This window comes from Desmodus rotundus, chromosome 2 (genome assembly GCF_022682495.2).
Source record: "Desmodus rotundus isolate HL8 chromosome 2, HLdesRot8A.1, whole genome shotgun sequence".
Taxonomy (NCBI): Eukaryota; Metazoa; Chordata; class Mammalia; order Chiroptera; family Phyllostomidae; genus Desmodus; species Desmodus rotundus.
In genome coordinates this window covers 56,989,019-57,016,368 of record NC_071388.1, presented here as the reverse complement: position 1 = coordinate 57,016,368, position 27,350 = coordinate 56,989,019, and the positions used below count along the sequence as shown (strand labels likewise).

At 35.4% G+C, this 27,350-nt stretch overlaps 1 non-coding gene across 1 annotated transcript; it reads left to right on the top strand.

Annotated features, from left to right (window-relative positions):
- The first annotated feature begins 20,055 nt into the window (after positions 1-20,055).
- Positions 20,056-20,162, top strand: LOC112301037 (U6 spliceosomal RNA). The gene has a single exon (XR_002974455.1). It is a non-coding gene; the product is annotated as a U6 spliceosomal RNA (small nuclear RNA).
- Positions 20,163-27,350: the final 7,188 nt, after the last annotated feature.

Sequence of the window (27,350 nt, the reverse complement as noted above, 5' to 3'; positions counted from 1 at the left end):
CTTTTCTGAAAATGTATGAATATATTTGCTTTAACACACGTATGTGTACCATTTGCATAATATTCTTTTGTATGGATATATCAATAAATTCAACTAACTCATCATTTATAAGCTTTAGTTTATTTCAACTGTTTAGATGTAAATATTGGTGCAAGAAGTACTCATATACAAATGTCAGTTTTGAAATATGTGTGTATATAAAATATTTCTAAAAGTATAATTATTAATTTAAATGACATACACATTTCATGCTATGGTGGATATACTAAATTAAATTACCATCCACACATGTGGCGCCAATTTATATGCCCCCCAAAATGTACGAGAGTGCTTGTTTCCTCACAACCTTGAACACAGTGTGCATGCTTTTTGATCTTTGCAATCAGATAGGTAAATAATGAGTTATATTTTTTAGTTTTAATTAGCATGCTTTTTACAAATGAAATTGAGTGCATTGTCATATGTTTAAGAGCTATTTAAATTTCTCTTTTCCGAATAGTTTGATCATTACTCCTTTTGCTATTAAGTTGTTGATTTATTTGTAGGAGATCCTGGTTTAGTAAATTACTTATTTTCTGTGTGGTGTGTTGCAAATATTTTTTCAAATGCCTGTCACTATTGATGATGGTGTTTTTGCCATGCAGATATTTCTAACTTTTAAATAATTAAAATTATCCATTTTTATGGCTTTTAGATTTTGTAGCATATTTTGTAGGCCTTCAGTACTCGAGGTTTATAAATAAGTTCTCTTATGTATTTTACTTTTCTTGATTACACTTTTCACATTTAAAATATTGATCTACCTAAACTTTGGTTTGATGTAAGAAGTAAATAGGGATCAAATACTATGTTATTCAAGGTGACTATTGATATTCTAACATAATTTTTAAAAAATTCATCATTTCCTCTTTGATATGTAATGCTACTTTTTTATATACTTATATATGGAATTTAGGCTTATTTCTGGCATTTCAATTCTGTTTCATTGACTTAGTCTTCTTTTATTTCATTTATTTTTAGTTTTATTGTTTATTTTTTCATATGAATGTAGAAATAAATTTCTCACTCTAAAATTATAATCGATAGAGTATTTATTGAAATTATTAAATCATAATGAGAAAAGTAAAATTGTTATGATGTTCAGAGGCAGAATGACCTCTGATGGGGATATAACACTGCACTGCCATACTACTTGTTCTTACGTCCAGACTCTACCAATTACTATAACTCAGGTAAGTAACTTTCTCTGTCTCTGTCTAGATGATAACAAAGAACAATGTTAGTACTAATATTATACGGCACTTGTGAGGATTAAGAATAAGTACATATAGGATCCAAAATGATGGTAGAGTAGGCAGAAGCAACACTCACATTCTTCCAGGACCAAACTGGAATTACAACTTAAATGTAGAACAATCACCCTGAATAACCAATTGAAGACTAGCCAAACAGAAGTCTTAGAACCAAGGATTTACAGAAGTCTCATTGAAACTAGTAGGATGGGTGAAGATATGAAGGGGCTGGCCCTTCTCTCATGGGTGTCAGCTAAGACCCTGGAGTGATGTTTCATCTGTAGAGTTTTCTCTTGAGGAGTGTGGGGTCTAAACCCCAAGCCAGGTTCCTCAACCCAGAGCAGCAGAGCTGAGAAGGGTCTTCCACATAACATTTGGCTGTGAAAAGCAGTGGAGATTCTGTCCAACAGGGAGAGACAAAGGTTTGCTAGAGATAGACGTGACCTCTTAAAGGACCAACACACAAAATCTCATTTTCAGCCACTGACCTTGGGCTCTGGTAGAGGGAGGGCGGAGTAGGCTAGTGTTGCATGAGGAGAGTTTGCAGTTTGTAAAATGGGGAGAAAGCTGAAGTGACAACCATCAGAATCCCTCTGCTGAGTCCCTCTCCCACACCACAGATGCCCTCTTTTTTAGGTGGAACACTTCTCTCTATGGTATCAGCCTGGGGAAATGCAATAACCCCACCCTTTGAACTCCCTGATGCCCCGCACTGTGGAGCTTATGCCCTGCTGAGGAGTCAGCTGCCTGGTCTTGGGTATAAAGGCCCAAGCAGACTAAGCAAGTGTCAGTGATTAACTTGTGTGGCTCAAGGGTGGGGACAAATCTCTCATTCCTCCAAGCCAGATTGACACTCCTCCTCATGGAGGATCTACTGACTCTTGAGGGCCCCATCCTGCTAAGTATGGGCTTCCAGCATAATCTGTGACTGACTGAGTTGTTTCAATTAGTGTATGCTTCATTTCTGATTGGACCTTTTTTATGCTGCTGAGGTCCTCACTAAGTTCTTTCAGTATCCTTGTAACCAGTGTTTTTGAACTCACCTGATAGATAGCTTATCTCCATTTCATTTAGCTCTTTTTTTTTTTTTGAAGTTTTGATCTGTTCTTTCATTTGGGCCATGTTTCTTTGTCTCCTCATTTTGGCAGGCTCCCTGTGTTTGTTTCTATGTATTAGGTAGAGCTGCTTTGACCCTGTGTCTTGGTAGTGTGGCCTAATGTAGTAGTATCCTGTAGGGTCCAGTGGCACAGCCTCCCCTATCACCCAGCTGGGTACTGGTGGTGCACCCACTGTGTAGGCTGAGTACACCCTCCTCTTGTGGTGGAGACTTGGTTGCTTTTTGCAGATCAATGGGAGGGATTTACCCAGGCAAGTCAGCTGCAAAGACAGGCTATGACCACTGACCTCCAACCTCCACCCTCCGTGGAGGATCAGCTGTGCAGGGACAGGGTGGTGGTGCTCCGATGTGGTCTGTAACTGTCCATTGGGTGCGTTGGCCCTGAGGTTTCCTGGGTGGAGCAGGCCAAGGTCAGACCCACCTGTGTTTCACCCAGGCCACTCTGCCTGAGCTGTAAAGCAATCTGAGATGGCTGCTACTTATGCTGGGCTTGGAGATTTCCAGTGAAACTAAGCTTTAACTCTAATATGGCTGAAGCTAAGGGTCACTGAGGCCAGCTGTTATTTGTTTGATAGAATTTAGGATCCAAGATGTGCCATTTTTGTGAAAAAGCACCTTGGGTGGGCCCAAGCTGGTAAGTTGGGTGAGGTAGAGCCTCTGTGGATCTCCAAGGCAGGTCCCACAGATTGATGGAGTCTCAGATATAACACCGGCCTACTGGCTCTGTTGAAGGGGGAGGGCTCAACAACGGGGAATGGTCTCCGCTAGCCCCAATGCCAGACACTTCAGTCTCTCCCTATATACCACTGGTGCCCTTCAAGCTGCCACCCCAGTGCTGGAGCTCAGAGGGAGCAAGTCTGAGTAGGTGAGTCCGTGTGTGGGTTCTCCAAGAGGAGCTGCTTAGGGCTCCAGCAGCCTCCTCCACCAACTTAATTCTTGCTGGTTTTCTCAGCCAGAAGTTGTGGGGACTTACCTTCCTGGCACTAGAATCCTGGGCTGGGTGAACTGGGGTGGGTCTGGGACTCCTTGCTCCTGAGATATCCCTCCCAAATTTTTATCCTCAAGGGTTTGGGGCCAGTCTGTTCTGAGTCCACACCTCTCCTACCTGTCTGGATGGATGTGGTTGTCAATTCCATAGTTGTCAGGCTTCCATTCAACTTGATTTCTGATGTTCCTGAGTGATAGTTGTTCTATGTTTTATTTGTAATTTTGATGTAGTTGTGTGAAGAGGCTAGCCATTGCCATCTTTACCAGAAGCTCAAGGCTTGCTTTTTAAGTTTGGCTAGGATGGCTACAAATCAGTCTTAATCTAGGCTAATTCAATCCTAGTAGTAGGTCTATATTTTTCTTACTACTCGACATTATGCCTCATGTACTAAAAAGTCTTCTCATACTGGCTGGTGGAATGCAACCTATTCCCAGCCCTGTGTCATCTCCAGAAATTTTCCTGACTAGTGTTTCCTATTCATTCTGCCTTTAGTCCCAGAGTGCATATGCAGAGCAATACATAGTCATAGACTTGAGAAAATGTTTTGTAATTCTTCAATGTTTTCTCTTTGTGCAGACCCAACTTCTCTGATATTCTGCTTTTTTTTGTGGTATTATTGAGATAAAATTGACATACATCACTGTATATATTTAAGGCATACAGCATAATGGTTTGACTTAATACATCGTGAGATGATTTCTACAATGTTTAATTAGCATCCAACATTTCATGCAGATATAATACATAGAAAAATAAAAACAAGACTTTTTTTTGTGCTAAGACCCTTTAGTATTTACTCCCTTACATCTTCCATATATATATTAAATGGCAGTGTTAACTACAGCCATTATGTTGTACATTACATTTCTAGTACTTATTTATCTTGTACCTGGAAGTGTGTGCTTTTGAAAATTGCAAGTGTCTCAGTCCCCTCAAAGCCTTATTTCTATCTCTTCAACTAAATGCAATGGCCAGGGTCTGTCGGGTTCCACCTCCATGCACTGCAACTGGAAAATGCCTCCACACGGTGAGCAGGTGCAATAGCAGGGCTCAGCGGACTCCACTTCCCTTCTCTCAGGGATCACAGCTTATACTCCCCAGTGTTCAACATCTGAAAATTGTTGTTTAACATATGCTGTGTTAGACAACACACCATTTAAACAACACACCACTTTATTTTTCTAGTTGTTTAAAATAGGAGGCTAAATCCTGTCCCTGTTATTCCATCTCTTCCAGAAGCAGAGCTGGATGGGTTCTTTTACTTTATTAAAATATATACATTATTTTTACTTGTGTGTATGAATGCTTTTGGTATCTACCTATTAATTTCACAGAATTGTCATATTTAGGCAGTAATTTTTAATGAAATAGGGTTTTCTAGTACATTGTCACATCATGGGCAATTTGTTGCCTAGTTTTTTCTAATATACTTTTTATTTTTTCTTTTATCTAATTGTACTAACACTTCCAGAATAATATTAAATGAAAGTAATGATAATATATAATTGGTGTCACTTTATGTATTTGTATATCCAATTAGTGTTAAATGTTTTGGACATACATTGTGAGTATATACAATCTACTAACTAAGATGGAACTTTCTTTTGTTTTCTTAAAACTACCTTTACATTTCAAGCAAACTTATTACATTCTCAGGCCCTTGCCCCATGCTACGAGAAGGCTTCATTTTTTTTCCATCCAAAATATTTTTAATTGTCTTCTTTGGAAAAAACTCCTTTTCCCTGTCATTATACTTTTCTTCTCTGGATAATTTAAAAAATCCAGTATTTAATTAAAATTTGTTTCAAGACTTTCCTAATAATGCGTAATTTGTTGTTGTTTTAAAAGATATTTTCAGAGAGCAATTTATAATAATACCCAGGTCCCTTTTGAAGGATGCAATTGATTGTTCTGAGCCTCTTAAAGGATTTTAAATAATTTCTCCTATTTAATTCTTTTTTTGCCTTAAATCAGCATTTGTAGAAACTCATTAGCCACTTCTTTGCCCATCTTTCTCTTCATCCAAACTCATAACGTGATGTAACATCTTTACATTTATATGGTGCTTTTAGCTCCTGAAAGACCTTTGCCTCTGTGGCTGGGTGACTCTTCTCCTGGGTTAGCTGGGCCCAAGGAACCTTCCTGGCACACGCTGTGCCTTCTACTTTACCTCTTCTCTAGGGGTTTTGGATGTCCTGATAAACTTTAAATATCTTGGATCTAGAACAATTTAATTACTACTACAATGCTGTAAATATTTACCTTGGTTTGGAATTTAATTTAAAATTCATAACCCATTTCATTACTTTTTGAAATATTTAGTTTTATATTGGAAAAACTCATAAATTCTGTTTTACAAAAGTGTAAAAGACAAAATCTTAATACATGAAAAATTTAGTTTTGTGAATATAATAAACCCCAAATGTAATTTTATTATTAAGTACATATAATAATATCAGCAGTAAAAAACAATGGATTACAACTTGCAGTCTTCAAGGGAACTGTTTAGAGAGGAGATAAAATAATTCAATTACTTATTTGTAAATTGTTCTACAAAAGTGATTCAAGTATTTTGTCTTCTTAAGTAGGTTATAGTTACTTGGAAATTTTGTTTTTACATTTCCTTCATTATCAAAATCATTTTTATAGAACAAAATGTAACTTTACAATAATTCTAATGTTATAAATTGTTACATATCTGACCTTACAAGTGGTTATGAAGAGAAAGGATGGGGCTTAAGGGAATGAATCTACAACTATACATTTGGTCTTCCATTCTATAGTAACACAGTCCACCTCCTGCTTTTTGGTTGGTATATCAATAAAATATAAAATATTTTAACTTCAAGTAGTTCTGAAAATAGTATAATCATTCAATAAATACCCATCGTACTAGAATTTGTTATGGGCCCAATTCTTTCCTCTCTCTGAGTCCCTGGTCTTTGGCATGCAGCTTTTTGGTGTCCCTTTCTTAGACTCTAGACTGAGCAATGTGATTTTCTTTAGCCAATGGATCTTAGAGAATGTGATGCAGCAGAAATCTGAATGGAATGTTCTCATTTCCACCCTTCGGCATTGCTGCAAGAAAATGTTGGGCTAGCCTTATGGAGGACCAGAGACATGTGGAATAAGCCCACCCAATGACAGATAAGGAAGCTAGCCAGACTAAGAGGTGTGGGTGAGCCTAGCCAGAGCCAATCTAGGTTAGCTGGGCAACTTAGGCAGCAAACTCCAGATGAATAAGTGAGCTATTTAGATCAGCCGACCCCCCTTGAGAAATAGTACTTGTTTTATGTCACTGAGCTTGTCTTGTTGCTTGCTATGTAGCATTATTGTGGCAGTAGGTAACTAACATGCCCATTGAATGAATGAATGACTTGAATTCTTTCATTGTTTCACATATACACTTACTGAGTTTCTAAACAGAGGCACCTTGATAGCAAACAGAGGTCTGCTTCTTGATATCATATATTCTATGCTGCCTTAATCATCCTACTCCAGGCTCCGGGGAATTCTCAACAAAATTACTATCTCCATCTCTAAAACTTTCAGCTTAAAAAAATTGTGGTAAACTTATTAATAAATAATTAATTGACACTTATTAATAAATATGAATATTAATACATATTAATACATACTTCAACAACTATTAAAGTAAACTTTAATAGTTGTTGAAATATTCTTTTTGGAGGTCTTGTTTCTTACTGCTTCATTGTGTACCTTGAACAAGCTTTTATTAATCAAAAAATGAAATTATATCTCACTTACAATTTCAATCTAGTCAACAGAAAGTGATAAATTAAACATTTTTAAGAAAGTTTTTACAACTGAAATTGAATTGATATTGAAAATATATACATACATGCAAACACAAAATATACATGGGGTAGACAAGGTGTTATACTGCCTTTATGCTTTCTTTACTTTAAAAAATTGCCACTTTTTCCACTTAAATTATCTTATATGAATTTTCAACCAATAAAGGTCATCCTTTGCTAAGAGGATCTAATCTTGCACTTTCTTTTTCCCTGTTAATGCCAAATATGCAATCTCAACATTATATTCACATAGATTTTTGCATTTAATATGCAATAAAGTGAGTTAAACATTAAATTGTAACAGTGATAAGCTTTTAATGTAGTTAAATATGGCAAAACAAATCAGTACTTGGTTCTTAATTGATTGTGATTGTAATATGTAGACACTCTTATTGGATTATGTGTTCATTATGGAAAACAAAGCAAAATCAAACCAAACAAACCATCCCTCTAGCAGTTTCCACTCCTTATCCATCTACATACACTATGGTGTGAATATTAAAGGAAATTAACTTTGAACCACTGACACTAATAGATATCATTTTCTGAAGAATCTATTTAGTTACCCTGAAATGTAGTAATAATTTGAAAAAATTCTAATGCGGGCCAACTAATTACAAAAGGAGATGCCCTAGTGTTTTTTAAATTATGATTCAAAGAGATGTACACTGAGACAATATTGAAACACATTTAGATAACTGTTCAAATGTTGAATAGTTTAATATGTAGCCATGTGTATAATATCCCCCCTTCTGTGTATATTTATATTACTTCAAATAGTGTAAACATCAAGCAATAATGAAAATTCTAAGATATCAGTTCAAAATAATGTGGTTACTTTGTTGGCTCCAAGAGGATTTTAAAAAGCCATATACTCATTATAGATTTTTTTCTGAAAACTTGGGATGACATCATACTGTCTACTAATTTGATATCAATAATTCTCAAACATACATAAAGTAGAATTTCACTGGAGCAAAAGTAAAAGTGTAAAAAATTAGAAATTATCTGTTGTTTTATAATTCATGAATTTTTATGCTAAAATATCAAGTTGGTTAATTCTTGTGAGGTCAGTTTCCCTAGACAAGAACCTAAGTTGGAGATTTCTGTGCAAATCATTTATTTATTTGAGGGCATGCTGTCAGTAAAAAATAAAACAAAACAAAACAAACTCTAAGAATGTGGTGAAAGATGATAGAGTCAATGAAGAAGCTAAGAAATAAAGAATGTGCTTTCAGCAGAAATCTAGGCTCAGCCTGATCCCACGTGGGGCTCTGGAGAGTGTGGATGACACCTTAGAGTTGTCCCTTTGAGATGAACTGGATTTTGTACCCCTGTATCAATTACTGGCTGTGGACTAAGCTCCTCTCAAGGTAGGGGGGTGCTCCATACCACAAAGACATCTCTGGGAGAAGTAGCTCCCCTTGGTTCAGGACAATGATTATCTGAAGAATGGACCATCTGTGAACCACTGTAGAACCATCGTAGTCAAACTTTATAGCAGCTGAAGAGGGGAACCCTGTCAGGTAAAGGGGTTTGGGAACAACATTAGGGCATCTAGTCAAGTGTATGTAGTCCAAACACTTGGTCAAATAAATTATTTTTTTTACATTTCCAGTGCTCTTTTAGCCCTATTTCTCATATTTCCTACTGCTTAAGGTATTTCCTCATTTGTTTATTACTGCTCCAAACTAGTTTTAATCTCTTTTAAAAGATGTCTACATTTTGAGATGTCTATATCATGTTTTGAATATTCAATTCAGCACAATATCTAATCATCAATTTATTATCATGCACTATTACTTAATGAGAAGTAAATTTAAGCTTTACCAATGACATTTATTAGTTTATCAGTGAAGTACAGTAAAAGAATCTGTAATTATTGCTAAGGGAACAGTTTTTCTTAATCTAGCTTTATCTGTGAGGGCAAAGGTTCCTGTAAAAAAGAAATTTGGAATAAATGCAGAGATGATCTTTTTTGCCGAGGATGCACAATTGGGCTCTATTTGCTAGGAAAACTGGCACTTTATGTGACCTGTTCTTTTTTACTTTCTTGTACAGCAAACTGATCTTTTAAAAACTTCTGTGAACTGTAGGTCACATTGAATTTTTATGGGAACAAGCCTTTTGTTTTTCTGAAAACTTTTTTCCCCTTTTCTGTATTAATTTGTGTTTATTCTAGAGGACTGAGGTGGGAAATATCTTTTCTTTGATGTTCAAGGAATATTGGCAAAATGGTCTTAATTTTGGCATCTTTCTTGGTTAATTTCCTTTTGTTGGAGATATTTGGAAACTGAAAATATAGTGAAATTAAACCCTTCATACTTAATTAAAGGGTTGTATGAAGTCATACATTGGTCTCATGACCTCCAAATTCACATCGTCAACACTGAGAGTGAAACCCATTGAACATTTTCCTGATAAAAGTCCAGACTGAGATCATAATTGCTTCATCATATTCAAATAGTCAAATGTTCTCTTTTTCTTTTATATATTTGTAAGAAAAAAACCTTAACCAAAAAGGAGAAAAATAGTGCATTTTAATAGAATATGATACCACTTCTTGATGAATTCAAATGATAAAATAAGAATTACATATCTTATGAATACATATGTGACTTCATTACCAAACCCAACACTTCCTGGCTGCTGTATATGAGGGTAACACAAACCCTTCACAGTCAGTTGCGCCTAAAAGTATCACTGTGCCGCTGAGTGAGCCAACCCTGTACCCCAGGCCCCCCCGGGACCTCAGCATCAGGTACACAGACAGGGGACAGTGCTGCCTGCCCTGCCTGGTTGATTGATGGAATAAGAGGAGATGGAATGAGGCCGCCAGGAATGGGTTCTTGGCACTTCACTGCATTTCCTTTTCCCATGGATAGGAATCTCATTGCTCTTGAGGGCGATACAGTATCATTACTATTGCATACACATGATGTACTGGGAAACAGCCATTAGGGACCCAAAGCCCATGTTCTGCTACATTTATTTCTCTCACTGGGCATTTACTCTCACCTCCAAGTCCTGTGAGGAGACTTTGTTTAATCATATTTCATTTACAGTAGAGGAGGATTTGCATCAGAAATGTCCCAAAAATAACGAGCAATGGGCATACAGCAGTTTACCCTGCCCAGCCGTTGTCATCCGGCGGTTACAGATGAATGTTGTTGGCATGTGACAACAGAATGTGTGATGTTTCTGGGGTATAATCTTGATTTAATTGTATAAACACTCATCTATATTATGTTCACTTCTGGTAAAATAAAACCAAATGATTTCTTCTCTAGTTATTTATCCCTTTGACTATCTGGGCACCTTTTAGGGATAGCCATGACAAGGGACCTCGTGCAAAAGTCAGTCCAAGCCCTTTGACAAAGTAGCAAACTGTTTGTACCCCACTACTTAGGAGTTCCTTATTTCATATTGTGAATTCAAAAAAGTACAAACTGTTCGAGGTGGGAGCATGGTCTTTTGTCACTTTGCCTCCATTCCAGTATCCAGTATGTTGTTAGCTTTGTTCACACCAGCATTTGGTTGAATTGAGTTGACTTTGAGGGGAGGGTGCTTGATCGCTGTGTTATAATGTTTGAAGGATCAGAACGCTGGGATAAGTTGGTTGACATGTATTGTATTCAAAGTCAGAATGTAGAGGGTCCAAAATCCAAAGCTCCAAACACTCTTGTTAGAGCTGATGGAAGAAACAGTGATTTCAAATGCACCCTCTACTGCAGTGGCTTCTGGTGGTGGTCTGAGGACATAGCGTCATGTAACAAGCAACTTTTTAATTAAATATTAATTAATATTAGCTGTGGCATTTTTTAGGTTCAAAACTTATACTTATGTCTAAAGGTGGCATATTTTCTCTACCAGTATGCTCATGTCTGAATGTAGAAATGTCTACTGGCAGGTAAACATCAACACACAAACTTTATACCACATTGAATTAAAATGCTTGTAAGGAACTTTTTGTAAACTGATTTGGATTAGAATTAGTAGTTCTTTCTAAAGGAAAGTTTCATTAAAATTGCAGAAGAGATTGGCAATTTTCTCACCAGTCAAAGAATAAGAAGATATAACAAATGAATTTAATTTAGTCCTCCTGAGGTTAACACCATCATTTTGTTGAACAGCTGCTGATATTTTGGCATTTCTATACTTCTTTGGTAGAAAGAAAATAACTAATAGCTTAATTCCCAGATGTCAACTCATAGACAAAATATATCTGTAATGTGTTTTCCCCCAAATGCATGCCCTAGCCAGTTACTTCTGAGGAGTGAGAGTATACCCCACATCTCTGAAAATAATGCTGAAATCGGTGGTTCACCAGTATGCGAACACAGGCGTATATAATGTAAACTGACTGGCCGGGCAACGGTTTCCAAAACAATATTTCTGTTTGTTTAAACTAACTTAATGTTGTTAGTTTTCAACATTTTATCTTTTTTTATAATTAGTTTTTAATGACTTTACTTATCATAGTAATGACCCATTTGAACAATGAAAAAGGTCTAAAGAATATCAGACCTTTTAATGTAAAAACATTTGTTGTTCTGATTATGTTCGGTGGTGATATCAGAATTTGACCTGGGTGCTAAGGATGATGCATAATTGTGCAATCAAGTCAGTGTAAAATCGGCCCAATCTTTTTTGAAGTTAGAGAATATTGCCTCCAGTAGGCTGAGGTGATAGCCGACAAAGGAACCGAACCGAGTAACCTGTCATATGCGCAGAGTCAGTGGTAGTTTGTTTGGTCCCTCCATACTGGTGCTTCATGTGTCAACAGTGTTTCATCCTTGCCTTGCCCCACTGGGCCCTCTACCACAGAGCCTGCATGACAGTAACCTGGTCCACTTACTCGTCCACTCACACACTTTGAAATTTTTATCCTTCAGATGTGTATTTATATGGTCTCTACTCTGAAGACATTGATTAGATTATTTTTTTAACATTTTATTTTGAAATAATTATAGATTCATAGGAAGATGCAAAAATGTACAGGGAGGTCCCATGTATCTTTTATCTAATTTTCTCTAGTGATAACATCTTGCAAAACTATAGTTTGATATAAAACCCAGAGAATTAACATTGGTACAATCCACAGAGCTTATTCAGATTTTATCACTTTGACACACACTCATTTGTGTGTATGTATGTCTAGTTCTATGCAATTTATCACATGTGTAGACTTAGGTGACCACACTGACAACCAAGGTACAAAACTGTTCAGCACAAAGCTCGCTCCTGCTACCATTTATGGGCCCATCTCTCCTCCTTCTTCCCACCCCTAACACTTGACAAGCACTACTCCATTCTACATGTTATCTGTTTCAAGGGTGATATAAGTGTAATCGTACAGTATGTAACTTTATGAGATTGACTTTTTAATTCAGTGTAATTCCCCTGATATCAATCCAAGTTGTGTTTCAAAGATTAAAAAAAATTATTGAGTAGTAATTTGTGGAATGAAATACGGGGATACCACAGTTTGTTTAGCCATTTACCCACTGAAGTTTAGCTGGGTCGTTTCCAATTTTGGGCTGTTATAAATAAAGCTGCTTTCAATATTCATGCATGGATTTTCGTGTAAATGTGACTTTCCATTTTTGTGGGGTAAACGTTCAAGAGCAGAATTGATAGACTGTACAGTCAGTGCATGTTTAATCTGAGAAAAATACTTCAAACTATTTTTAGAGTGGCTGTACTACTTTACATTCTCACTAGCAATGTGTAAATAATCTGGTTTCTCTGCATCCTCACCAATGTTTGTTGTTGTTCCTAATTTTTATTTTAGCAGTTCTAATAGTGAGGATTTGTATTTCTCTAATATCTAATGATGTTGTGTACCTTTTCATATGTTTATTTGCCATCAGTATATCCTCTTCAGTGAAATGTTTCTTCATGTCTCTTGTCCACGACAATTTTTTCTAGTTGATTTTTTTCACTGTTGAGTTTTGAGAGCTCCTCACGCATTCTCGATACAAGTGCTTTGTTAGGTAAGTTTTTCTCCCAGTTTGTACTGTCTCTCTGTGCCCTCTTAACAGTGTTTTGCGGAGCGCACTTTTAAATTCTGAAGCCCAAATAATTTTTCCTTTTATGATTGTGCTTTTGGTGTCAAGCCTAAAAAATCTTTGCCTGCCTCAGTTTTTAAAGATTTTCTCCTTTGTTGTTTTCTAAAAGTTTTATAGTTTTAAATCTAAGTCCATCACCCATTTTGAGTTATTTTTTTAAAATCAGGTGTGAAGTCTAAGCCAAGGTTATTTTTTTTTCTCTTCCTGCTTGTGGATGTCTAATTGCTTTAGCACCATTTGTTAAAAAGGCTATACTTCTTTCATTGAATTGGTTTTACTTCTTTGTCAAAGTCACTTGGAAATATTTTGTGTGGAACTATTTCTAGGTTTTTCATCCTGTTCCATTGATTTATCTTTCTGCAAACACCACAGAGTCTTGAGCACTGGAGCTCTGCAGTCAGCCTGGACACTTCATTGGGTAAAGTGATTCCTCTTATTTTATTCTTCCTTTTAAAGACTGTTTTTAGCAAGTACACACCCTTTGCTTTTCACATATTTTTTAGAACAAGATTATTTATGTCTACAAAAAACTTTGTTAGGATTTTGAGAGGCATAGCATTAAACCTATTGATCATTCTCGGGAGATTAACAACTTCACTGTATAGCATCTTCAAATCCATGAGTACAATGCAGTATTTCTCTATTTATGTAGGTCTTTGATTTCATTCATCAGCATTTTGTATTAAGCATATAGACCCTATACATGTTTTGTTAGTTTTATACCAAAATATTTTATTTTCTTTGGAATGAATGTAAATATTTTGTTTTAAGTTTTGGTTTCTATGTTTGTTGTTAGTATACAGAAATGTGAGTAATTTTTTGTGTTGATTTTGTTTCTTGCAACCTTGTTGAATTAACTTAATAAGTCTAGGAGATTTTTGTAGATTCCTTGGAATTTTCTATGCAGAAAATTGTTATCTGCAAGAAGGATAGTTTTAGTTTTAAAGCTTATATATCTGTGCTTCTATGTTAATAGCAAAAATTTGTTCTTTTTGAAGTTGTTGTCCATTTTAGATTGTTTTCTATAACTTCGAGTGGATCAGTGATTTTCTAAAGTAACTCTTAGGTCAGTAGTTCTTAAAGTGTGGATGGGCACTCCCAAGAGTCCACTGAAGCACTTCCGGTGGGTCCACAGGATCAGAACAATGTTCAAAATTATACTAAGTTGTTATTTGCCACTTTTGCTCTTATTTTTTCATTTTTATTTTTCAAGCATGCAGTGGAATTTTCCAGTGGCTACATGACATGATGTTACAACATAGTTAGAAACGCAGGTTTTCTATTATGTCACACGTTGCAAGGTGCAAATTAATGCCACTCACTAATTTTTCTTGAAAAGGTTATCTTTCATAGAAAAGGTTTATGTTTGTTTAGCATGCAGTGCATTTATTATTTTTAACATAAATTATTAAATATTTCATAATTTCCTCAAAAATTAAAACAACTTTTTATGTGAAAAATATTGATATATATATAACCCTCATAAATAAAAGTTCTTTTGAGGTCTTTAAGAATTTTTAAGGGTACAAAGGATTTATGAAATGAAAAATGTTTTGAGTTTCTCTAATTCATGTCAATTCTATTTAACTTAATTCTCTGGGTTGTCAATTTATTGCCTGACATATGTGTTGGTGGTAAATAAATATAGGTCGACTTTAGGAAAGTATCTTTTTATCTTTCTAGTTTGTTTGTGACAGAGGAGAAAGTTTCTGTCAGCTTTACAACTCTTCCTTTAAATGAAATCTCACGTGAAAGTCCAGTATTCAAAAAGTGAGAACAACATGGACTATATTCCCTATGTTGTGCCAGGAGGGTACTGGAAATATCAGGGGGAACCCTTTGTAAAGCATGTGATTGTCTAACCACTATGCTGTACACCTGAGACCAACACAAAATAATTCTGGGTAAAAAGTGAGAACAACAACGGGGATAGCTTAGAGCTTATGCCGTTTGACTGTTTGTCCTTATGGCACAGGGGCCGCAGTATAACCAATCCTAGGGATCCTTTGAGTGTAATATGAGAATGATGATTATAAAGAATTAATTGCATAGCTATGTAAATAGACTGAGAATCTTGCTTAGTGGCCGACACAGAGTAGGGGTCAATAAATGTGTTATGTGAGTGACTGACTGCGGGGCTATGATCATACCTTCAGGTCATTTTTGAAATAGTAATTGTTAAAGTGAAACTTTGCCAGCAGAAAATAAAACCAAGCTTTGTTGCCATGGGGCCATAATCACTTAATGTATTTCACATCTCAGTGCATTCAGACAAATATCTGAGTTCCAAATAATTGAAAAATGAATATATGAGAAAATTTAGTTAGGCAAGAAGTCACTGTCAATGCTGTGTCTCTTGGGAAAATAAATATATGACAGACATGAGGTGAGGAACGGTAAGGAAAATGACCAGTTAAGAACAATTTTAAACAACATTCTCCTTGTTGCATGAAGTATGCCAATCATTATCCCTTTACATTTTCTCACTTACATGAATACATCCAAGTGCTTGGTGATTATGTTTGCAGAGTGGGGAAGTATAATGAACACAAGACTTATCTACCAGACTAGATCATCAGTGGAAGAAATAGTGTGTTTTTCCTGAGGCTAGAAACAGAAGAGAAAAGGATGATTATATTAACAGATGCACAAAAATTAAAAAAAGAAAGAAGAAACAACTTGATATTTTAAGGCAGTTGCTTAGTAAACTAGGAAACTTTCTGCATACTGGATTGCCACATTGCTTTCCTATAAGAATAAGTGTCACAGCGGGTTCCACAGGCTGCGACACTGGCCCTGGCTGGCTGCAGCAGGAGTGATTTCCGGCATCTTTCCGTGTCTTAAGACCAGGCTAAACGCAAAGGAACTGAAGGCAACATGCCACCTAGAACACTGTTTCTCACAGTCAGCAGGAAACACATTCTTCATAAGACTGCTATTTTTATTTACAAAAAAATGTGGGGCTGTTTGTTGTATCATCATTAAAACAGTCAGAGGATAAGGAAAAGTTGATGGATAACTTCCTGATATAAACGAATATCTTTTTTTTTAAATTCCCCTAAGAGTCAAGGTCAATAACATGCTCTAACACAGAAATACAGATTTCAGTGCTTATAAGAATAAACCTCGACAGTAATGTCCCAAGCTTGGTAAGAGGTCCTTCCATGCAAGGCAAAACAGAGGAAAAAAGGTTGAAGAAAAGTGTAAAGTTTTTTCCACTGATGACCTACATGTTCTCATTAATCTCAGTGGAAGTGTCCTTCATCTTTTGGTATAATTCCATAATTCTAGAAGAGACCTTCCTATGCCTATGCTTTTCAGTCCCTGAGCAAGAGAGGCCCCACCTGGCTACAGATTTCATGCCTACCTACCCTATAGTGCATGCACACGGTGTATTATTATCTGCTTATTTTCCTTTTCAGGCAACTAGAAAACACGGTCCATGAAAGGAAAGATTTCTCTCTGTCTTCCTCACCACTATAAAGCCAGTGCACAAAACAAGCACGTAATATTTGTTGAAGATATGTGTAACTATGTAAAGTTTCCAAAAGTGAGCTTTTTGTTTTTGGTTGTATTGCCATTTATTAGCTGAAAAAGAAATTCATAGTCAACAACACAGACTTAAAAAAAGTTAACAAAAAGCATGTTAAAAAAGTTCCTTTTAACTGTGATTTGTACACATATTTATGGAAAGTATGTTAACAGTAACATTCCTATTATGTAGGACAAATACCAGAAATTAAACACCAACTCTAGTAAAACAAATATTTCTGTCAGCCTATAGCAATGGTTCTCAAACATTATTGTCTCAACCACTCTATGCTTTTAAAATTGAGGACTCCAAAGAGTTTTGTGTTTTTGTGGGTTACATCTATAGATATTTACCATATCAGATTAAAACTTATAAAACTTAAAACATTTATTTATTTATTTATTTATTCACTTAAAAATAGCATAGCTTGTTTTTAAAATAACTACTATAATTTTCAAAACAAAAAGTAAAAGAGTAGGATTTTTTAAATTTTGCAAATCTTTGTAACATCTCTTAATGTCTAGCTTAATAGAAGGCAGCTAGATTCTCATAACTTCTCTTATATTCAGTCTACTGTAATCTTATGTCATAAAATGAAAAATGTCTTTTGTTCAGATAAGTAGATCCCCCAAATACCTATAGCTAATATTATGCTTAATGATTAAAGACTAAACGCTTTCTACCTAAGATCGGGAACAAAGCAAATATGTTCAATCATGCTTGTCTTATTCATACACTGGAGGTACTAGCCAGAACCATGGGAGATAAAAAATAATAAAGGCCTACAGATTGGACAATGAGAAATATTTCCATTTGCAGATGACATAATTATTTACACAGAAAACCCAAGGAATCTATAAAACCAAACCCAAACCAAACCAACCAACCAACAAAAAACTCTAAGAGTTGCTAAAACTAGTAAGTGAGTCCAGTAAGATAATCTTTAATTTCTATATACAAGCAATAAAAATGTAGACTTAAAAATTAAAAAAAATATGATTTACAATCACTCACAAAATGAAATACTTTGGTATAAGTGAGACAAAAGATATAATCCAGCACTTGTGTGCTTAAACTGTAACATAATGAAAAAAATAAAAGTGATCTAAATAAATATTCATGGATTGGAAGATTCAACATAGTACAGATGTCAGTTCTTCCCAAATCAAAACTCTAGCAAAATTTCTTCTCGATATAAATAAAATTATTGTAAAATTTATATAGAATTGAAAAGGACTTACAATAGCTAAATTTTTGAAATGGAAGAAAGAACTGGGAAGAATCTTAATACATATGTTTAATAATTAAGATTGTATGTTAGCAGAAGGAGAAATTATTGCAACAGAACAGAGAATGTAGAAATAGATCCAATAAATATGACCAAGTGATATTTGACAAAGGTGCAAAAACAGTTCAATGAAGGAAGGACAGCTTTTTCAACAAACGGTACTAGAACAATTAAAGATCCAGAGGCGGGGAAAATTGAACCTCAAGCTGAACCTTAGAACTTATACATAAATCAGAATGAATCATGAACCTAAATGTAAAATTGTAAGAGTTTTAAAAATATATATAAGATAATCTTTGAGATTTAAGGCCAGACCAACAGGTCTTAGACTTGACACCAAACATGCAATCTATAAAAGAAAAACTTTATGTACTCAGTCTTATAAAAATTAAACATTTTGACCATGAAGACCTTGTTAAGAGAATAAAAAGGCTATCTACTTGGACAAAAATATTTGCAAATGACATATCTGGCAAAAGACTCTGTCGAGAATATACAACAAAGTCTCAGAGCTCAACAGTAAAAGAGAAAAAACTCAATTAGAAATGAGCAAAAGAAATGAAGAGAGACTTCACTGAAGAGAATATCCAGATGGAAAATAAGCCCATGAAAAGTTACTCAATATCATTAGCCCATCAGGGAAATGTGAATTTAAGCTATGATGAGATATTAATATATGAGAATAGTGAAAGTAAAAAATAGTGGCAACACCAAATGCTGGTGAAGATGCGGAGAAACCATTTCACTTAACTTATAGATGGTTGGTAGAAATATAAAATGGTATGCCTCCTCTAGTAGACAGTTTAACAGTGTATTGAAAACTAAACATGCAACCACCACATGATCTAGCAATGGCACTCCTGGACATTTATCTCAGAGAAATGAAGATATTTGTACACAAATGTTTATAGCAACTTTATTCATAATAACCCCAAATTGGAATCAGTCCAGACCTTAATGAATGAATGGCTAAACATACTGTGGTGCATCAATACCATGGATTATCAGGAAGGGCCAATAATTTAGATAGATATATCTAAATTATAGCATCCTTTAAATATCAAACTTGCAGAAGAACTTATTATTGGTTGCCAGCTATTAAGGACAACAGGTAGAGTGGACAGGGGATGTCAATGCTGCTATAAAAGAGTAACAGGAGCAATCAATCCCTGCTGTGACAGAATTGCTCTGTATCTTGATTGTATCAGTATCAATATTTTGTGATGCTATATCACAGTTTTAAAGATGTTAAGTCGTTGTTGAAGGAAACTGAGTAAAGGGTTCATGGGATGTCTCTGTATTATTGCTTTCAACTGCATTTGAACTACAACTATCTCTCAGAATAAAAAGTATACACACACACACACACACACACGCGCGCGGTTTAGAATAAACATGGTTTAACTTTTCAAACCAGAGATAAATTCACTGGCTTTAGAGGGGTGGAATCTAGAATGACATAGAGTTAGTTGAAAATTAGTTTACTTTTTGTTTTTTAAAACTTGGAAGACATCATGACTAGTAACATTCTAAAAATTTAAGTAAATACTTCTCATAATAATGGTAGGAAGAGTGTTTACTGGGAGTATTAAAAATTTTCTTCTAAAAATGGTTTAACTGAAATAATTTACTGTATCATTATTATTCTAAATATATAACAACAAGCTGTATAAGACTTGGCATACCTCATGAGCACTAAAAGTTTGTTGCCAAAAGAAGCTGTTCACTTTCCATTGTTTTTATTGCCTTGAAGGACTTAATCAGGAGTTCTTGTTTGCAATAATATTAAGAAGGAATAAAAAGTAATAAATAATCTGAATGAATATACTGAGAAATGGTATTTTTATTCTATAGTCCAATTTTCTTTCAAATTTTGTACTTTAAATGAGGTCAACATCAAGAGAGTTTTGCTGCATTGGTTTGGAAAAACCATATAAAGAGATAAATCAGTGCTCGCTTTGGCAGCACATATACTAAAATTGGAACAATACAGAGAAGATTAGCATGGCCCCTGCCCAAGGATGACATGCAAATTTGTGAAGCATCCCATATTTAAAAAACAAGAGAGAGATAAATCAATTTGTTTATAATGATGTAATATTTTAATATATTGTCATAGAAGCCTTTATATAGCATTAATATAAAAAAGCAGAATAGATGTTGTCAAGGACTAAATGCTTGTGTCTTCCCCCTTTCCAGAATTCTTATGTTGAAATCTTAACCCCCAATGTGATGGTAATATGTAGTGAAGCCTTTGGGAGTACTTAGGTAATAGGGTGGAGCCCTCATGAATGAAATTAGTGGCATTCTAAGAAGAGACATGAGAGAGATAATCTCTGCCCTCTGCCTTGTAAGGATACAGTTAGAAGATGGCTGTTAACAATAGTCAAGATCTGGAACCAGCCCAAGTGTCCATCAGTAGATGAGTGGATAAAAAAGCTGTGGTTTATTTACACAATGGAGTACTACTTGACTGTAAAAAACAAGGAATTCTTACTCTTTGTGACAGCATGGATGGACCTGGAGAGTATTGTGCTAAGTAAAATAAGTCAGTCAGAGAAAGACAAGTACCATATGATTTTACTCATAGGTGGAATTGAATGAACTATCAAACAAAATAGAGACAGACCCATAGACAGAGAGAAGGCTGATAGCTTTTGGTGGGGTGGGGGGCTTGGGGGCTTGGGTAGCTGGGTAGGTGAGTTGGTATTTGAGAAAAAGAGAAAAAAAAGAGAAATCTCATGGACAATAGTGTGGGAATTGCCGGGTTGTGGGGAGGGGTGGAGGAAGGTACAGGGAGATAAATGGTGATGGACGGAGATGTGACTTGGGGTGGTGAGCACACAACACAGTGTACAGATGAGGTATTATGGAATTATGTACCTGAAACATGAATAATTTTGTTAACCAATAAATTCAATGAAAAGAGAAAAAATAGTTTTCTCACTAAGCATTAGATATCCTGGCACCTTGAAGACTTATCAGCCTTCAGAACTGCAGGAAAGAAATGTTTCTTGTTTAATCCATCCAATCTATGGTATTCTGTTATAGTAGGCCAAACTGACTATGACAGATCTTATAATACTTTAAGAATTCATAAGGGTGACTATATAAAAGGGTGAAATATTGGTATTACCATGGGAACCCATATTGTAGAGGCCAAGGCCTGTTGGCATGTGGTGGCACAACAAGAACACACCAGGCTGAGAGGGTCTGCCCCCTATCATAGCTTCCCAAACACCATGCCATTCAGTAGAAATGACTCCCTTTAGCATTTCTGATCTGCTGTGGGAGTTTGGGAGACAGAGAAGGGAAGAGACTGACTTTTTCCAAAGGGCTTTGGAGAAATTGTGAAGAAAAACTATAACATATTTTTCAAGGAGTCTTTTAGTTAAGCTATTGATTCTAGAAATCTTTGAGCATGGGAAAACATGCTATTTGTTTCTATCTGCCTTTATAGACAGTTCAATTTGAATTAATTGAAATGACATTGTTTTCATAAAAATGAGCCTGTGTATTACTAAGAGCCCGTGTATTACTTTTAATCAAATATAAGAAGTTATTTATGCCAGGAAACAATAATGTAGACAATGACATATTTTAAGAATAATACTTCCTCAGCAAATGCTTAGTGTAGTCTCCTCATTTTTTACGTGCAGGAAACTAGGATTCTGTAAACTGAACGGATTTACTCAAGTCCAAAGACTAATTAGTGCTAGAGCAAGCCCTAGACCACAGGTCTTTTACTTCAAGTTAAGGGTTGTTAATGGTAGTGTTTTATTAACAGAGAAGATATATTCTAGTGGCAATTTCTTTTACTCTTCCTCTGCAAAAACAGTAGAAAAACATAAAATGCATAGTTAAATATTCTACAATGTTTGTGGCAGATACCTAGAATGGTCCAATTTACAAATGTTCATGTTTTGCAGAGTCTGGAAAGCAAAAAATTGCATTTTCAAGATTCCCTTGTGGCTACATTTTTGGACATGTTTAAGTTCTGCCAATCACATCATTTTGGCAAGACTTAGATTCAGATCTAAGTTGTGCAGGGAGGAAGGCGTCCAAGTCCTGGCTTGGCCCGGTGGAGGCAGCTGGCTGCTGCGGCAGTCCTGTTCTGCTGCATGGGGCTTCTTTCCCATTCCCAGAAAACACTGTAGTTCTGAGGTCTGGGATTGCCTGGAGGGTTACCCTGGAGCCCATTCAAATGTTCCCTCCAGGCGCTGGTGATAAATCCCTTTCTGCTTAACCCAATTAGAGTGATTTGTGTTATCTTCAATTGAACCCTAAGCGGCACAGTGTTACCAGATGAAAAGCAAAGGAAGGGTTGTGAAACAGACTGAAATGCAGAAATGGAACCCTAATTAATGGTCTTGAGCTAAGAAAAGAAAGCATAGATTGGACTGAGATTAGGAGAAGGGGCTGGTGTCAAGGAAGGGAAAGAAAGCTGGGAAAGGGACACATGAATCAAGTCCTAGAAGAAATCAGTGGCAAAAGTCACTCTTATGTTATGATTACCATTTGGAAATTAACCTTCAACAAGTACTTGAGTCCCATTGAGTATCTGGATGCCATATAACATCCTAGAAACCACATTAGAAAAGATGAAGTATGACTTCAGAAGCCGCTTTTTGGTAGAATTTCTGTGACCACAAGTCTCTCCTAATCTACTCGCTGATGCCTGAAATTCCTTTAACAGAGAACAAGTTATACATAATTAGAAATAAAAGTGTCAAAGTGAAAATGCTGATTGAGTTGATGTGCAAAACTCATCAATAGAAAAGTATAACTGGTTAATTGAAGAGAGTAAATGATGATTTCAGGGCCCTTATTGTTTTGGTGATGGAACTGATTAACAGTGATAGAGGACCTACTGTGAACCGGGCCCAGGGCCTCATGCTTTTACATACTCCATGACATTGGTATCTCTACAACTCTGTAGTTTTGCACAGTGTTTTTATTCCCATTTTTCAGGCATAGAAACTAAGAATCAGAAAGATGGAAAAACTTGCCTGAGTCATGAAGAAAAGGCCTGGGACAGAGGTTTATTAAATTTAATAATTTTGAATTGGGTCAGTCTATTTGCTTTTGCATCGTTAGGGATAAGTTGAAACTGTGCTCACATGCAGTTTTCTCATGGGAAGGCAGGCAGGAAGTTCTGTTCTACATGATTTATGCCTTTTTTCCTTTTAAGATGGCTTACTTTTTTATAAAGGGCTGATTTGGCCCAGAGGATTTATTAATAACAACCACAACAAATAGCATCTGTATATCAGTTTATAGTCTACTCTATTTTCTTGCAATGAATTTTTTATACATTGTCTCTTTTTATCTTCACAACAACTAAATAGAGACAGGTACTATTCCCTTCTACTTTTAAGATGAAAATTGAGCCCCCAAAGTTAAAGTCATTGCCTCAAAGCACTCAGTAAGTGAAGATTCTGGATACTAAATGCAAAGATTCAGTCTCAGTCTTCACTAGAATCTGTTATTGTTTATGACAGGTAAGTACTGACCTGGAGACCCTCAAAGACATCTTCAACCACACAAAGGACCACGGCTACAGAAAAAGTGGTTCTGTTTAACACTTTATGCATCTCGTCCCCAGGAGCCACTTATGCTATCGATCACATTATATGTTAACTGTTTATAAAGTTTGTCTTCTCAGTATTCTGCAAGTAGAGACTATGAGGGCTGGCATTTTACCTTCTTCATTTTAATAGTCCTAGCACCTAACATAATGCCTTGCATAAAGTAGGCATTCAACATATTTTAATTAATGAGTACCTCCAAAATACTAATTTTCAGAGCAGGATAAAAAGAATAAATTTTGCACTCCAATGTTTTAGCTGATATTTTCCCTTTTTTAACCATGATGGATTGATTTAGTGTATGATGACTAGCATGATGCATAAAAAATATTGGTACTGAAGTAGTTTATGTGTTTTAGAAACACCCCATTTTTCCTACCAGCTATTCTTGGTCAAATATTTTACCAATTATTTCACTACTAATTTAAAAACCTGGATAGAAGCATCTTCTCTAGAAGAGTACATTGTTGTGATTTCCTTCCCCCCGCATACATTGGACTAGTAATACCTGTTGGTGCCAAAACCAAATGGCAATGGTACCTGCCTTTGGAATCATGATAAATGAAGTTGCCCCCAAAGTGAAATGCAATCTGGGCCTTCATATTGCCAAGTGCTGGCCAGTGAAAACAACCGTTAAGAGAAAGTACTCTGATTTATTTCTTCAATTTTCTCATGCAGACAGCATTTGTGGTCAAATGGCACCTAAATTGAGTAAAAACATTCCAATTTTAAGTCTTTAGTCTTTGACCTTTGTATATGACAGAAGACTATTGCAAATCTGCTCTGGAAACCTCCCAGGTTTGAATGGATGTTTGCATTACAGACTGTCCTAGGTTTTGTTCTGTGCCCTTACGTTGGTGGTTATTGCATAATTTTTTTTTTAACTGCAGGAAACATCTAACTCTGTTGAAAATGTCCATATAGTTTTCAGGTCATTTTGCAGCCCTGGATACATAACTGCTCTGAAGAGTTTTTGACTCACATATCATGGGTGTGGCCTGCAGGGTTTACAATATTCGAAAGGCAGAAGGAAATAGAGGAGAAGTCTGATGAGCCCAAATCATTCTAAATCACCTTGCTGCTAGGAAATGTGCTTTTCTTGTCAGTTGTTGTCTATCATAGCAAAGAATATAGTTTCTGCTTGGAGATATTTATTTGAAAGAACTTTGAGTTTATTTGCTTACACTAGATTTATTTAGGACTTAGTAGAAGTTACAGAGACTATGGTCTCTGAATAGTAAGAAAAATTACACAGGACATGAATATGAAATGCAGATAGATTCAGAACTGGGTCAAACCAAAGAACTTTCCATTTATGTATCGGTTTTAGCACTATTTACATTATATTAGAGCTAGCCCTTTCTTTGTCTGATTTATCCACTGAGTTACCTATTTACTATCTTACCAATGTTAGAAGCTAAATTTTATTTACCTTTGCAAAATCATGTTACTTGTGTAATCTAGCACCATTATCAAGCCAGTTTATGACACATAATAGATATTCAGCAAATAATTTGTTGATTCTTCAAATACTCTGCATATATGTTATATGAATATTGCCCTTTAGTTGTATTCAATGATGAACATATACCAAGTGGATTTAAATTAGTCACTTCAATACAAAATAAATTCTATAATACAACAAACACTTCGAATAATAGGGTTTATTTGAACTAGATCTTTTGGGACTAATGGTACTAAAATTTTGAATATTTTCTCTTTATGTTCAGATAGAGAGAGATTCTTCAAATAAATTATGCAAGTAACAATTTGGTACATTATAATTTTTTTACAACTTGCACAAAAATGTAATATACCTCTTTGGTTCCTCCAACCAATACTGTGAGGTAGAAATATCAGGTGTATTACTATTATTAATTCCACTTTACAAAAAAGAAAGGCAAATTTGAAAAAATTCTAGTGAACTTTCTCACTTTTTTCTTTTTACCTACTAGGTATTGGGCAAAGGATTGGAACACAGATTTTCTGACTTCAACTACTCTGAATTTTTTCACTCCACTCCAATTTTCATTTAAACCTACAGAGGATGAAGTTAAAATTTGTTAATTTGAAGTGGTTGATAGTTAAACTTAGGAAATTAGGTGTTTTTTTCTGGTTTATTCCATAAATATGAAACTAATTGTACCTTGAGGCTGAACGGTATGGTGAAAAGGACCTGGAGTTGAAGTCAAGGTTTGAGTACCAGCTGTGCCACATGCATGTGCCTTTAATCACAAGTCTCTCTAGAGTTGTTCAGTAAAATACAAACAAAATAAATAAAAAAGAACTAATGAGACACCAGAAAAATCTGTGTGAATTTGAAACATCACTTAACAATTTGGCAACAATGTTGTCTCATCTGTAAAACGGCGCTGATTATACTTATTGCTCAGGGTTGGATAAAAGATAGAGTACAAAGCACCCAAGACTTGAACTTAGATATTGTATTAACTATATGCCGCTGGTGGCCGGGTCCTGCCATAAAGCAGATAATTAACCTGATTTCCTATATTTTATCTGAATATACCTGTGCTTAACACATTCTGTAGTTTAAAATGATAAACTGTCTCATTTATATTATCCTTTCTAAAAATACGTATTTATAATCTTTTTATGTTATAACTTTTATAGTTCTATGTTCTGAATGGATTTTGGGATAACATCATGTCAGATTAACTATGCAAAATGTTAGGCCTATTTATTGAAATGTTATACTGTCATTGATGCTATTGGTATTTGTATAGGATTTTTACAATCTTTTCCTTATTCAAAAAATTTATAAAATCTATGACTAGGAAGATAAACTTCACCCTGCAAAGCCCTTTCTGGCTTAATTCATAAATAAGGTTAATGTGGTGGGGAAATTATCTTTTATTAGATCACATATTTTGACAATTTTCAGTATAAATAGCTATTTATTTTCTTACTCAGTGTTTGAACTTTGACTTCTTTCTGGAAGCTGTAACTAAAAATTGCAAAAAAAAAAAAGAAAGTCTTTTAAGTATAATATGTTTGACATTAATTAGTTTCCACTCTTGAGTGCTGGTATGAAAAGCATAAATTTATGTCTTAGACTCAGGAGACTACACTTAATAAGTGAATTAATATTTAAAATAAAACCAAACCAAAAACAACATTGCATGTGAACGTTTCTGGCTAAGTAGGAGCCTCTGCTGAGAGAAAATAGGGAAAGCAGTCTTTCCTACGTACTAGGCATTTAGAGTGAAGATTTTGAGAATGGCAAGTATTCTGATATTAAATGACCTTCCTATTTTTGTCACTTTTCTTAAATGTCTTTTATATATTGAGAATACTAATCACATAACAAACAAAAAACCCACTTGTCATCATCCAAAAAGATCACTTATAACAGAGTTAACAGGAAATGTCTGGCCCCAAATTGTCTACCATCTTTATATAAAAACTAGCTGTGTTTTCAAAGGTTAGTCTGTTAAAATGTTATCACATTTTGCCTTTGTTCGGTTTCTTTTTAAAGGCAGTGTTCAGTTGATAGGTAAGGGGTAAACAAGCCACTGCCCAGATAAAGCTGACCCGCTCCTGCAGGAAAGCCACAGCAGGTGGAGATGTAGGTGACGAAGGATGTATGGGGCATGCGGAGACTCAGAGGTGAACACACTCAGGCCTTTTCTTTCCAA